The sequence below is a fragment of the Felis catus genome, chromosome B3, assembly GCF_018350175.1.
Source record: "Felis catus isolate Fca126 chromosome B3, F.catus_Fca126_mat1.0, whole genome shotgun sequence".
Classification (NCBI taxonomy): domain Eukaryota; kingdom Metazoa; phylum Chordata; class Mammalia; order Carnivora; family Felidae; genus Felis; species Felis catus.
In genome coordinates this window covers 70180906-70195257 of record NC_058373.1, presented here as the reverse complement: position 1 = coordinate 70195257, position 14352 = coordinate 70180906, and the positions used below count along the sequence as shown (strand labels likewise).

At 36.7% G+C, this 14352-nt stretch overlaps 1 protein-coding gene, 1 non-coding gene and 1 pseudogene across 15 annotated transcripts in view; all 3 read left to right on the top strand.

The window, feature by feature from the left end:
- The window catches only part of LOC109501168 (olfactory receptor 4F21-like), an 83855-nt gene that overhangs the window by 40345 nt on the left and 29158 nt on the right, over positions 1 to 14352 (top strand). For 13 of the 14 annotated variants that reach the window (XM_045059601.1, XM_045059595.1, XM_045059599.1 and 10 more), the window contains one exon: positions 5602 to 5738. The gene's annotated coding sequence lies outside the window, so the exon portion shown is untranslated. Of the gene's footprint in view, positions 1 to 5601; positions 5739 to 9103; positions 9180 to 14352 lie in introns of all 14 variants that reach the window. The other variant, XM_045059603.1, reaches the window with a different exon arrangement.
- Positions 1231 to 13971, top strand: LOC102902523 (annotated as a pseudogene).
- On the top strand, positions 5036 to 5170 carry LOC111561228. The gene has a single exon (XR_002743582.1). It is a non-coding gene; the product is annotated as a small nucleolar RNA SNORA17 (small nucleolar RNA).

Genomic DNA, 14352 nt, shown 5'->3' with positions numbered 1-14352 from the left:
ACAAACAAAAAAGATAAAAATCAAATTGCCTTATCATTAGATGGGGGGGGGCGGGGAAGCATTTGATAAAATTCAATGTCCATTCATGATAAAAACTCTCAACCAGATGGGGTTAGGGAAAACATACTTCCACATAATAAAGGCTATATATGAAAAACCATAGCTAACATCATACTCAATGGTGAAAAACAGCTTTTCATCTAAGATCAGGAACAAGACAAGGATGTCCACTCTCTCCACTTTCATCTGACATAGCACTGAATATGCTATCCCACAATAATCAAACAAGAAAAAGAAATCAGAAGCATCCATATGGGTAAAGAAGAAGTTAAACTGTCACTATATGCAGAAGACATCACACTATACATAGAAAATCCTAAGGACTCCACCAAAAAAAAAAAAAAAACTACAAGAAGTAATAAATGAATTCAGTAAAGTGGCAGGGTACAAAATTAACAGCCAAAATATGGTAGTGTTTTGGTATACTAATAATGATGCAGCAGAAAGAGAAAAACAGAAATTTTTAAAATAACACCATTTACAGTTGCACCAGAAAAATAAAATACCTAGGAATAAACTTAAGTGAGGTGAAAGACCTCTATCCCCAAAACCATAAAACATTGATGAAAGACACTGAAGATGACACAAACAAATGGAAAAATGGAAAGTTATTCCATGCTCAGGTATTGGAAAAATTAATATTGTTAAAATGTTCATATCACCCAAAGCAATCTACAGATTCAAGGCAATCTCTATCAAAATATCAGCAGCATTATTCACAAAACTAGAATAAGTAATACAATAAACAAATAAATAATAGCCAAAGCAATCCTGAAGAAGACAAGATACCTGGAGGTATCATAATCCCAGATTTCAAGATACATTGCAAAGCTGTAATAATCAAAACAGTATGGTACCAGAGCACCTGGGTGGTTCAGTTAAGAGGCCAACTCTTGATTTAATCACCAAGGTCTCAGGTCATGATCTCACTGTTGGTGGGATCGAGCCCTGTGTTGGGCTCTGTGCTGACAGTGTGGAGCCTGCTTAGGGTTCTCTCTCTCCCTCTCTCTCTGCCCCTCCCCAACTTGTGCACACACTCTCTCTCTCTCTTTCTCTCTGTCTCTCTCTCTCTCTAAAAATAAATAAATAAACCTTAAAAACCTACAATACAAAAACAGATACATAGATCACTGGAACAGAACAGAAAGCCTAGAACAAACCCACACTTGTATGGCCAATCAGTCTATGAAAAAGGAGGCAAAAATATGCAACATCAAGACCACCATGTATGAGATATATTCGGTGTCCTACAACATCTGGTGTATAGGAGTCAAGGCCCTGCTGAGGAGCCGGCTGCAGGTCCTGTGCCACACCACCCAGGTGACCAGACAGTTGCTCATCTACACTGGCACGTACATGCTCCAAGTGCTTGGTGACACAGAAGAGCAGACTCCTCCAGGTCACAGTCCCGACAGAGGTTCACATGTGGATAAGGATGCGCACTGCAGGGGACCCAGCTGGCTCGTGACCCTAACATTCCCTCTCAAAAAATGAATTTTGAAGATGCTTATGTTCCAAACCATGTGCACTTATACACTGTGGGTCATGTGTGCTTGGGAGTGGCACCCAGGGGAAGAAAAAGGGATTGATAGCATATGAAATGGGCTATATATCAGGATGCCCTGAAGGGAGGAGATACCTAGGGGCTTCTGTGAGGGGAGGAAGAACCAAACGTGTGGTATCTCTGGAGCAACACAAATTATGCATTAAGCCTCACCTCCTGCAATACGCCAATCACAAGAGCTACTTTTAATATGGATTAAAGAAAAATGGAGAGTTTCTTCAACAAATGGTGCTGGGAAAACTAGACACCTACATACAAAAAATAAAACTGGGGATCACTTTCTTATACCCTGCACAAAAATAAATTCAGCATGGATTAAAGACCTAAATGTGAGATCTGAAACCATAAAAATCCTGGAAGGGAACACAGACAATAATTCCTGACACTAGTCATAGCCACGTTTTTCTAGATATGTCTCCACAAGCAAAGAAACAAAAGCAAAAATACACTATTGGGACTATACCAAAATAAAAAGCTTTTGCACAGTGTAGGAAACCATCAACAAAACAAAAGACAACTTACTGAATAGGAGAATATATTTGCAAATAATATATCCAGTAAAGGATTAATATAAAAATATATAAAGAACTCATACAACTTAACACCAAAAAACAAACAAACAAACAAACAAATACCCCATTTAAAATATGGTCAGAGGACCTGAATAGACATTACTCCACAGGAGACATAAGATGGACAACAGACACATGAAAAGATACTCAACATCATTAATCATCAGGGAAATGCAAATCAAAACCTCAATGAGATATTACCTCATAGCTGTCAGAATAGCTACAATAAAAAGACAAGAAATAACACGTGTTGGCAATGATGAAGAGAAAAAGGAACCCCCAAACACTATTGGTAGGACTGTAAATTGGTACAACCACTAAGGAGGTTCCTCAAAAAATTAAAAATAGAAACACCATATGATTCCATTTTTCCACTACTGGGTATTTACCCAAAGAAATGAAAACACCTTTTCAAAAAGATATATGCACTCCCATGTTTGTTTTTTTTTTTATGTTTATTTACTTGAGAGACAGAGCATGAGCAGGGAGGGGCAGAGAGAGAGGGAGACACAGAATCAGAAGCAGGCTCCAGGCTCTGAGCCATCAGCCCAGAGCCCGACGCGGGGCTTGAACTCACAGACTGCGAGATCGTGACCTGAGCTGAAGTCAGATGCTTAACCAACTGAGCCACCCAGGCGCCCCTGCACTCCCATGTTTATCACAGCATTATTTACAATAGCCCAGATATGGAGCAACCTAAATGTCCATCAATAGACAAATGGATAAAGATGATGTGGTATATATCTATATATCTGTATCTATCTATCTATCTATCTAATAATGGAATATTACTCAGCCAAAGAAAGAATGAGATCTTGCCATTTGTGATGACTTTGATTTTGTTTGACCTAAAAGGTATTTTGCTAAGTGAAATAAGTCTGAGAAAGATAAACACCATATGACTTCACTTATAACATGAAATCTAAAAAAACAAAACAAATAAACAGAAAGCAGAACGAACCTATAAATACAGAGAACAAACTGATAGTTGCTGGGAGAAGGCAGGCAAAATGGGGGAAGGGGAATAGGAGATATAGGCTTCCACTTATTGAATGAATGTAATGGGAATAAAGGCACAGCTTAGGGAATATAGTCAATGGTATAAACTACAATGTTGTATGGTGACAGATGGTAACTACACTTGTGTGCTTTATATCATAGCATGATATAAAGAGAAAGTGAATCACTATGTTGTACATATGAAACTAATGTAATATTATATGTCAACTATAGTCAAATAAAAAAATTAACTAATAAAAAATTATTTCCTCTTTCACTCTCTCACAGCACTATATACCTTTTCTTCCACAGAAGTTATGTACAGCTTTCAGTTATTTATTTATTTATTTATTTATTTATTTATTTATTTATTATTTATTTACATAAGTATTTGTTTGCTATCTGATTTTCCCTCAAAACTCTAAGTTCTTGTCTGAGAAGGAGACAGAACAACGTCTTATCATGCCTGAGAAATATCAGGGATCTATAGAAGCAACCATATTGGGCCCCTGGTTGTTAGCAGAGGCAAAGACAATCATTTTATGGATACTGGGGCTAGAAAGAAAGCAAGGAAGGCAAGAGTGAATACTGATGTGTTGTATAAACTAAATCGGGTCCACTACTATCACCATTTTACATATTATGCATTTATTTGTTTACCTGAGCTAGTTTGGTTGGATACTGTCCAGAAATACACACACACACAAAATTAAGGTAATACAAGAATCCCATTTTAGATGAAAGAATATGAGGCTTAGAGTTTGTAACTTGACTAAGTTCGCATAGTTCACAAGTGACAGTGCCAAGTTTCAGGCTACTTTTGCCTGTCTTTAAAGCCTGGGCTCCCCGGTTTATACCATTCACTGTCCTCTTTCACGTATTATGCTAATAGGGGTCTCCACTATTTGAAATTACATTCCTTACTCTCGGTATCTTTGGAGAGTCTATCGTTCAATCAAATTAGCCATATCCCATAGTACTTTCACCAATCTGTGCTGCCCACGTTGACCTTTAATCCTTTGAAATTTGTAGTCCTTAATTGTATACCACCGTCTGCTGTTCATTGTCATACCACTGTTGACTTACCAATCTAATAGCACCTTCTTTAAGGTAAGGGATCTACACTACATATATTTACATCTAGTACTTCTTATAAGATACAGTCTTAACTCAGTCTCTTCCTTGAGTAGACTGCTAGAAAATGATGGGCTAGAAACTAATAGGCACCAAGCAGGTGGGATTCCACCAAACAAAACTTTGTTTTGAAAACAGTAGGTTAGAGAAATCATAACCTTATATGTCCCAGGCTTCTATATCTGGATGGAAAGAAGTTGAAGATAGAAGTAAAATAATCCTTAACAACACAAAAAATGTTATCTCTTAGGGGCTTATGAGGATATCATCAAAATAGTACTGTTAAAAATATAGGAAGTGGGGGCGCCTGGGTGGCTCAGTTGGCTGAGCATCCAAGATCTCCGAGATCCGAGATCCAAGATCTCACTTCAGGTCTTGACCTCAGGTTGTGATTTCAAGCCTCACTTTTGGCCCCACGCTGGACACGACCCGGCCTGACCCAAGATGCTGCAGGTGCACCTCCTATGCTAGAAAGGCAGAGGGAGGAGGAATAAGGTGGCCTTCCTGCTGAGTTTGCCTGCTGGAAACTCAGTGCCTGGATGAGCATCCTGGGGTCTCAGATAAGTTGACACATTGGTGTTAGAATAAGTTCACCCTGAAGTATAAATGTTTTGCAGATTCAGGCCTTTCTGTGCAATATCCTAATAGCCTGTTGATCCTTCATCCACAGGGAAATAAAACTTGAATTGTTCAATCTTCCAAATACATTGCATCAAGAGGCATTGCAGGTGTGGCCGCTTTTGTGTCACATTTGTGTCATTAGTTGACAGAAAGGAAAAGTGACTTATCCAGGCCCAGTGTTCTGGCTGGTGAACATCTGAATGATTAATAGGTTGACACTTGAAAAAAAAAAATGTAGGAAGTGGAACACATCCATAACTACACCGCTTAATTCTTCCCTCCTCATTACCTGCGCACAACAATTCTTAGCTCATAGATGTCTTGGTCTTATTTATAATTATATTAATCAGGCTGGGTCTTTCAGTATTTTTTTCATTGTAATGGATTAGGAGCCCCATTGCCTAGCAGCTGGAGAAATACAGAATTACAAGTTAAAAGCCATTGAAATTTTTAATCTAGTTGTCTATCCAAACTACTCAAGACAAAAAAAAAAGGTATTTTTCAAATATTGGTGAGAAAACAACTTAGAAAAACAACTCAGTTTAAGTTGCCTTAATATTTACTACTTTTTCTTCAAACAAGCAGTTGATGTAAAAAATAATAAAGTCAAATAAAAGAACAGAATATAATTGCCCCCCTATTATTTCATAGAAGCCCATTTGAATTCAGGCGGTCAACACAAACAAAATTTTGAGCAGTCTGCTGATCAGAGACGTCAGTGACACTAATCTATTGATCAGTCTGGGAGAAGATCCAGGCCAACATTCAACAAGTCTACCTACTACTAAGTAAGTAAATTCCTTTTTGTGTAATAATTACTTAACTCCAAATTACAATTATTTTTGAGTCAGTGGTATTAGAATGGCCCTTCCTAACATAATCCAGAATTCTAATTTAAGAAATGAATGTCTATGTCTTTTTCCTAATATCCCCTGTGATATATACACATGTATCCCTTCTTAAGTTGGCAACAACTCATTTGCAGACAAGGTTATTTAAACTTTACCTCCTTCCTCCACCTTAAACATTAGTGAATAGTGTAAATCCAATAGGAATTGTTCTGAGTCTTTTTTTTTAAGTTTATTTACTTTCAGAGAGACAGCATGAGCAGAGGAGGGGCAGAGAGAGAAGGAGAAAGAGGGAGAATCCTATGCAGGCTCCACATTGCCGGCACAGAGCCCAATGTGGGGCTTCAATCCATGGACCATGAGATCATGACCTGAGCCGAAGTGAAAGGCTTGACTGAGCACCCAGGCGCCCTCAGTCTTTTTTCTTTTCTTTTCTTTCTTTCTTTTTTTTTTTTTTTTGAAAGAGAGAGAGAGGGAGAGAAACAGTGGGGGAGGGGCAGAGAGAGAGGGGGAGACAGAGTCTGAAGCAGACTTCAGGCTCTGAGCTGTCAGCACAGAGCCCTACATGGGTCTCAAACCCACAAACCATGAGATCACGACCCAAGCCAAAGTCAAATGCTTAACTGACTGAGCTACCCAGATGCCCCCAAGTTTTGAGTCTTTTTGAGTTGTGTGCCCGTGTTTTAACTCTCATACCTGAGCTTATGCTGTTGTGGGTTCTCTGCTTACTTCTACCAGGCACTTATTCAAGGTTTCATAATCACTCTCATGTAGCGTGGCTGATCTACTGGCCACCAAACATTCTAGTAAAAACCTTAGTCAGCTGTGGATGTTGACATGTGCTTTAGGATTATGATGTACAATATAATATGGTCCCCAAAGTGACTTGCTAATGTCCAGGATGATTGATTGATAAGTGATTAAAATCCCTGGTATATCAGGACACCTGTGTGGCTCAGTCAGTTGAGCATCCAACTCTTAATTTTGGCTCAGGTCATTATCCTGGGTCATGGGATTGAGCCCTATGTCAAGCCCCACATTGAGCCCCTAGCCCCTTGTTGAGCTCCACACTGAGCTTGGAGATTAAGATTCTCTCTCTCTCTCTCTCTCTCTCTCTCTCTCTCTCTCTCTCTCTCTCTCTCCCCCACTCACATTCTCACTCTCTCTCTCTCTCTCAAAATAAAATAAAATATAAAATAAATAAAATAAAATAAAATAAAATAAAATAAAATAAAATAAAATAAAATAAAATAAAATAAAATAAAATAAAAATCCCTGGTAAGTGAATATATTAATATAAGCAAGAGGTATTGCTCTCATCCTCTATCACAATTACATTTTTCTCAGTCCTTTAAAATTACTTCCCTCTGCCTGATTGGACCCACTTCAGGAAGATGATATATCTAAGTGCCCTTTGCTACATAAATGCTCATCTTAGGTGAAGTCTCTGAGACTTTTCACTCTTTTAGTTTTACCTAGGGATAGATGAGCAAGATCTAATTAGGTAACTACTCCATTCTCCCTCAAAGAATAACAATCTTAAAACCTCTCTCAGTTGAACACATTGACCCCCTTCTCTACCATGGTTTCTTCTTCCTTGGTGGAGCTGAAATTTAGGACTCATTTACTCCCTAGAATACCTACATAGAATGTACCAGACACAGGGATAGTGACTATGAAGTCTATACTTGGTAAATGTTTGGAACTTGTGTAGAGTCCCCCACCAGTCAGGACTAGTGAAATGCCTATTCAGCAAATGTTCTCTAACCATGAGAAGAGAAGGAAATAAACAACAGAAAGTCATTATGCCATACACTGCATCACAGCCACTTCTTCCTGATGAGCTAACATGGGGTTGAGATGAAGGTATATAACTCTGCTTCACTACATATTCAATGTTATTTTAGTGTAGCTGCCATAATTTAAAATGTTTGTATTCTCCAGACTGTCTAGAATGTTCACACAATGCAATAACTGGTTTATTTACTAGTTTACATGTGGTTTCCATTCCTTAAACATAACCATCTATACTTTAACGTAGTGATGTTTCTAGGCTATATCTTGAGATACCACCTTCCTTTGCCTGATCTTTAGCCAAGCTGACTAGTAGATTCACATCACTGACACTATCCACATAGTTAATGTCAAGTCCAGCAATCCCATCCTTATACCTCATTGTTTTTCTACATTAGCTTTCCAAACCCCAAGCATCCAACCTTAAACTGTGAAGAGAACATTTTAAAAATATACCTTTACCTGAGCATGTGGGTGGCTCATTCAGTTAAGTGTCAGACTCTTGACTGCAGGTCAGATCATGATCTCACAGTTCAGTTCATGAGTTCGAGACTTGCGTCAGCCTCCATGCTGACAGTGCAGATTCTGCTTGGGATTCTCTGTCTCCCTCTGTCTCTGCCCCTCCCCTGCTTACTCTCTATCTCTCTCTAAATAAATAAATAAACATTTTTTAAAAATTAAAAAATATATCTTTACTTTTGAACAAAAAATGAAATATGTTTTAAATAAGCTTTCTCTTTGTTTTTCTAAGAGTAGTAATCACCATTGAAAGAAAGATACTTAAGCGTAAATTAATTTTAAATAAACTTTAAATAAATTAAAGTACATTTCTATATCTTATCTATTCAAAAACAAACAAAAACACATATCCCCAAAAATATGTGGATATGTGTACACATAATTGTGTAATTGAATTAAAAGGAAACTGAAACAACCACCAATAACGTGAACAGACTTGTGTGTGTGTGGTTAAACAAAAGTAACAAGAAAAGGTAGATAGAGACATATTATCATATTTCCTTCTCAGACCTCTAAAGCGTTGCATTCTGATCAAGAATACTTGATTTACGTAATACTTTGTAAGTGAAAATAAAAAGGTAGGCTTCCATTATTGTTTTGTTACCTAAAAGAATATTAATAATGCTGACTTTCACCCAATATAAACCCAGAACTTTGCTCATGTAACCACAGAAATTCTCGAGACTTCAAAATGTTTTTCTACCCTCCATTGAAACCCCATAAAACCAGCAATTCAAGGCTGGCTGTTCTGTCATATACACAGGTGGAGTATATCGGCAACCAGCTCATTTGTCTTGACTGGTCTTCTCTGACCACTCACCTAAGTCATCTGGCTCCTGAAGGGACTAGAAACAGCAATTTCGTTTTAAAATAATATAATTATTAAATTAAAAAGTTAGCCAAAGAAATGTTTTAAAACTGTGCTTAATTTCTATCAGTGGAACTTTTATAATTAATTGCACTGACCAGGTCTGTCTTTGATCTTCGCAAAGGCACACTTTCAAGTGATTTTCTCAATTCAGAGGAACTCAGAAATTAAGAGGTCCCAAAGGAGCATAGATAGCTTGGGTAAGTGAAATTTTCCTACCCCAGAAGGTAGTCTCTACAATGAATATATACCTCACACTCTCACATGGATACTGGTCACAACAGAAAATGGATTATTTGTTTTGCTGCAATATGAGTTTATTTCAGATTCTAGTTAGAATATAGACAATACTTTATCCATGGGAAAAATATGGTCTGAATTATATAGAAAAAGAAAAAATGAAAAAAATACTGTATAGCTGGTTTCCAGCTTTGATAGAGGACTGTGAACACCAGTCATCAAAAACTAGTAGTGGCTGCTGGAGATAATTGATCCAATGTAGCAAAGCCCTTCGGATCAAGAAATGTTTGAAAAAGAGAAGGTCAGGGAACAATCAGAAGGATATGGGAAAAAAATAAGGAGAAAGGAAACTGGGAAGAGAGAAAAGTAAAAAGGGAAAGAGAGAGAAAGAATATGAATCTCTTGTCCAGTTTTATAGGTTTATTAGATCTTTAAAATAATTTACGCAGCAAAAATGACTAGTTTAAAGGAAAACTTAAAGTTTCTCTAACTTGTTGATAAGAAATTTAATTAATTTATATTTTCCATTTACTCTGGTATTACAAGAGATAGTTTGGAAAGAACTATCTGCCAAAGATTGTTAGAACAGATTTCAAAAATCATGGTTTCTCAGGCTAAAGCAAATGAGACTGAATGGAAATAGCTTCCTGTGGATATGTTGGAAATGAAGGAATTTACCTAACTCTGAAACTCCCATTTGTAACACACACACAAAAATCCCTTTTCCTCAAGTAACTTGATGCATATCTCTCTCCCAGAGTTAATTATAAACTCTGGCTTATTTTAGTCCACCCAGAGATTTCCAGATTTTAGTTTCTCAGAAGCCATCTTGTTTTGAATCAGAAACCTAACACCAGATTTTATATTCAATGGTCCCATACCACGTCTGGTAAAATGGCTTTAGTACACATTTTAAATTGTGATATTAAGAACTAAACCTTTCATGATGGCCGAAGTACACTTCAGGCTATAAGTAATTTCTTACAGGTTATATAAGCTTTGAATTTCATGAACAGAGAATATTTCTTCCTGGTGCTCATGATTTATCCTTTCTTTATGACTAGAACATTTATTCTTTAACTGATTTTTAACTACCTTGTATTTGATTAGTTTATCTGCTCTTGTACTTAACTATGTTCATTAGTTAAAAAGTTTTGTCATTTTGTCAAAATAGTATTAATATCTCTTTTTAAAAATGATTGATTCAAAAAATGATTGATTCATCTATTTATTCATTGAAAAATTAAGTCAGGGGTGTCTGGGTGGCTCAGTCAGTTAAGGGTATGACTCTTGATTTCAGCTCAGGTCATGATCTCATGGCTTGTGAGTTTGAGGCCCATGTCCGGCTCCACGCTGATAATGCAGGGTCTGCTTGAAATTCTGTCTCCTCCCTCTGCTCCTCCTCCACTCTCTCTCTCTCTCAAAAATAAATAACTTTAAAAAATTAACCTTCAATAATGTATTAAATATTGTGTCAGTTTTTCAAATTTATAAATAGAAACTATTTTTCTAACATACAGCCCCTAAACAATGTCATTTTAAAAAATATCACTTTACCTCAGGTCTACAGTATTTATTGAATGATCATAATTCTTTTTTTCCTAAAGATTTTTTATTGTTAAGTAATCTCTACACCCAACATGGGGCTTGAACTTACAACCCCGAGATCAAGAGTCACCTGCTGTATCAACTGAGCCAGCCAGGAATCCCATATTGATCATAATTCTTGATTCATAACATACTCTCACTATTTTTCCATGCCCATTTTGTGTTTTCTTGTTTATTTAATGATAAAATTACACTGATGGAAACATGACCTAATACAAGATCTAGATAATTGATAACATACAACTGGTTATAAGCTCATCCTTATGCCTACCTTTCACCTCCCTTCACTTAAGGTTACTTAGGTCTTACATCTTCTCTTTCTGTACTTAGTTTTATCATTTATATTTTTTCTGCAAAATATACATTATTTTTCCATTGCTCTTTACTTTATATAAATAGTACTGAGTGGATCCATTTTGGACTTTTTTTCTTTCAGTATTATGTCTAAGACACATCTATATCATTTTATAGTTGTAATTTGTTATAGTTCTGAATAATATTCCATTGTCTTGCTTATAGGGATTATTATAAATTTCTCTACATACACATACAAGAGTTTATCTTGGGTATAGAAATAGGAGTGAAATTGCTGAACCACAGAATTCATCAGTATTGAGCTTTACAAGATAAACTTTTTTCCACAGATTATATTAGTATAGACTTCCATCAGCAATGTAGAAGAAATCTTCTTGATTCACATACTGTTATTCAGAAAAATGAATTTCCTGTCTTTCCTTCAGGTGAATTTAGAACAAACTAGACAAAATTGAAGAAGTAAACCAGTCTGTGGTGCCTGAATTTATTATTTTGGGGCTTTGTAATTCATGGGAGCTCCAGGCCTTTCTCCTGGTGATATTTTCTTCACTTTATCTTATCACCATTTTGGGCAACATCTTCATCGTGTTCCTAATTATTGCTGACCTCACCTCCACTCTCCCATGTACTTTCTGTTAGCCAATCTTTCATTCATTGACTTCTGCCTTTCCTCAGTCACTACCCCTAAAATGATCACAGACTTTCTCAAGGAAAACAAGACTGTCTCCTTTGAAGGCTGCATGTGTCAGATTTTCTTTGGACATTCTGTGGAGAGGGTGAGATATTTCTGGTTGTGTCAATGGCCTATGACCGTTATGTGTCCATATGCAAGCCACTCCATTATTCCAGCATCATGAACAGACAAATGTACATTGGGTTCGTGGTGACATCATGGATCATTGGCTTTGTGCATTCAATAAGCCAACTCACTATGATTATAAAGCTGCCCTTCTGTGGGCCCAGGGAACTGGCTAGCTTTTTCTGTGATATTCCATTGGTGACCAAGCTAGCCTGCATGGACACCTATATCCTAGAAATGTGGATAAATGCTGACAGTGGGGTACTGGCAACCATTTGTTTCATTCTATTGCTAATCTCTTACTCATATTCTGTTTACCATCTGTCTTTGCTCTAAGGATGGGACATTCAAGGCTCTCTCCACCTGCACTGCCCACATCACAGTGGTACTGCTCTTCTTTGGGCCTTGCATTTTTATTACCTGTGGCCACTCAGCATCACCTGGGTGGACAAATTTCTGGCTGTGTTTTATGCAGTCATCACACCTCTCCTAAATCCGGCCATTTATGCTCTAAGGAACAAAGAAATCAAAAATGCCATTAAGAGATTATGTTAGCATATGGATTTCTGTATTTCAGGGCCTCATGTTAACAGAATGTGTACTATAAGATTTCTAAATTAGCCATACCTGTCTTATTATTTGGTACTGGGAAGCATTCCCCAAGTCACATATGGAAACAGATAACAGTTTTATGTCAATTCTATTTTATTCCATAATCACTTGCTAATCACTGAATACAAAATAATTTCCTGTCTGGAAAATTTGGCCAGTGTCTATGACTATGATGTTGGTTGTGCTCCAGAATAAGTTAAAATTAATAACAATGTTAATGTTATTTACTACTAGTCGTGTTGCTACTTCAGCACCTTATCTTAAAATTTCCTGTTAAGCTAAGCATTTCTTTGAGCAAAGCACCTGACATAGATCTCTAAATTTTGATCAACAGGTCACTGTATGGAATACTGCTCTTTATTTTTATAATGGGTAAATTAGTCTCTCAATTAGTTAAAGCTCTAGCTACCTTATCTGAAGAGACCGTTGGAAAGGTAGTAACTATTATTCATCATCCTCAGAAAAAAAAGAATCATAATCATAATCTGAAGAGAGTGTTGTCCCCGCAACCTCATATTTTAGCCATCTGTGAAACAATATGATTCTCTTCAGAAGATGAGCTAATTTATATACAAAGATGGATATACTAACAACCTTTGGGGATTTTGCTTCATCTCTTTTTATTTGTAAATGGGTTAGAAAGTTCATTATCTATATCAGATTAAAGCAGGGAAAAGTGTTATGAGAGTGAGGTCAAAAAGTCTGATTTTAGAACAAAGTATCCATTCAATTATTCAGGGTTCAGATGGCCTGCCAGCAACTGGATTATACACAAAGTTTGTGAATTGTTCATTACTACATATAATATAACTGATGAGGGACAGAAGCAGGGAAATGTTCACCTTTAGCCCAGAAGGCTGATCTGTAGCCTGAATAGTTCCGATACGGATCAAATACCTGCTACTTCCTACATTCTTAAAGGGTCTCGTGACTGCCTGTACGTCTTGCCAAAATTAATATCAAGCTGAATAATAAGCACCAGAGAAATCTTGCAAAAGTAATTTTACGGGTAGAAATTTGAAGAATACATTTATGATCTAATAGTCCTTGCAAGGCCCCTCCCCCTTACACACTAAGCATACAGCCACCAGCTTCATACAGCAAAAGTGCAGCCCTTTCTGTCCTCGGGTCCTGTCCCAGGCCTATAATAAAAGCACTTTTTGCACTGAAAACATCGCAAGTATTCTTTCTTGACCATTGGCTCCTAGCTCCACATCAACAACTTTCTTAAGAATTCTTCCTACTCTGTGTTTCAAAAAGGTATGCAAATTTTCATCTCCTTATCTGAAAACCATGGATCCAGTACTACTTCAAATTTCATATTGTTTTTTTTAATGATGAATTGAGCAGAAATTTTATTTCCAAGCCCATCAAAGATGATTACAAACACAAATCAAATATCCTTTTAAAAATGTTCCCAATTAAATCAAAGGTACATCATCAAAGTAAACCACTTGTGACATTAAGAATTCATTTAGGCTGTAGTACTTTCACATTATTTTGTTTTTAATCATTTGCAATGTTCTGAAGGTCACATTTAAACATTTTGAAGACAAGAAATAATGTAGTGTTTTTTTAAGGTACAACCAAAACTATAAAATAGAGGAAATTAAGAAGACAATGACCAAATCTGCTGCATACACAGGATGGAGTAATCTAATATACATGAATCTTTCCAAACAAGTTTGCTAAAACACAGCTCTCATGATTAGAGAGAGATTTAGATCGCTTCTCGGCCTTTTGGCTAAGATCAAGTGTAGAGAGAGATTTAGAAAAATCAAGACATCATTTGATTAATA